Source organism: Mus musculus, chromosome 8, assembly GCF_000001635.26.
Source record: "Mus musculus strain C57BL/6J chromosome 8, GRCm38.p6 C57BL/6J".
Lineage (NCBI taxonomy): Eukaryota > Metazoa > Chordata > Mammalia > Rodentia > Muridae > Mus > Mus musculus.
Window position 1 is genome coordinate 86,804,947 of NC_000074.6, and position 301 is coordinate 86,805,247.

A 301-nucleotide genomic window follows, 5' to 3' on the forward strand; every position below is an offset into this window, starting at 1 on the left:
GAATATTAGTGGACTGTATGCCCAAGTGTCCCTCCTTTTCTCAATGCTTTTCATTTTCTCAAAAATGGTTTTCAGAGAGAGAGGGTGACAGGAATCAGTGATCCCAGGACTCAGGACACAGAAGCAGGAGGATCATTCGTTCTTTGAGCTCATTTATAGTTATGTCTTCAAAAGAGATGTTCACATCACAGTCTCCAATTCATGGACTCCCTCTCTCTACTAAACACTCACGGATACATCACAAGTCTCCACCATTCCCACAGAACTAGTGACCCTGCTGCGGCCACCACTCAGCCCTCTG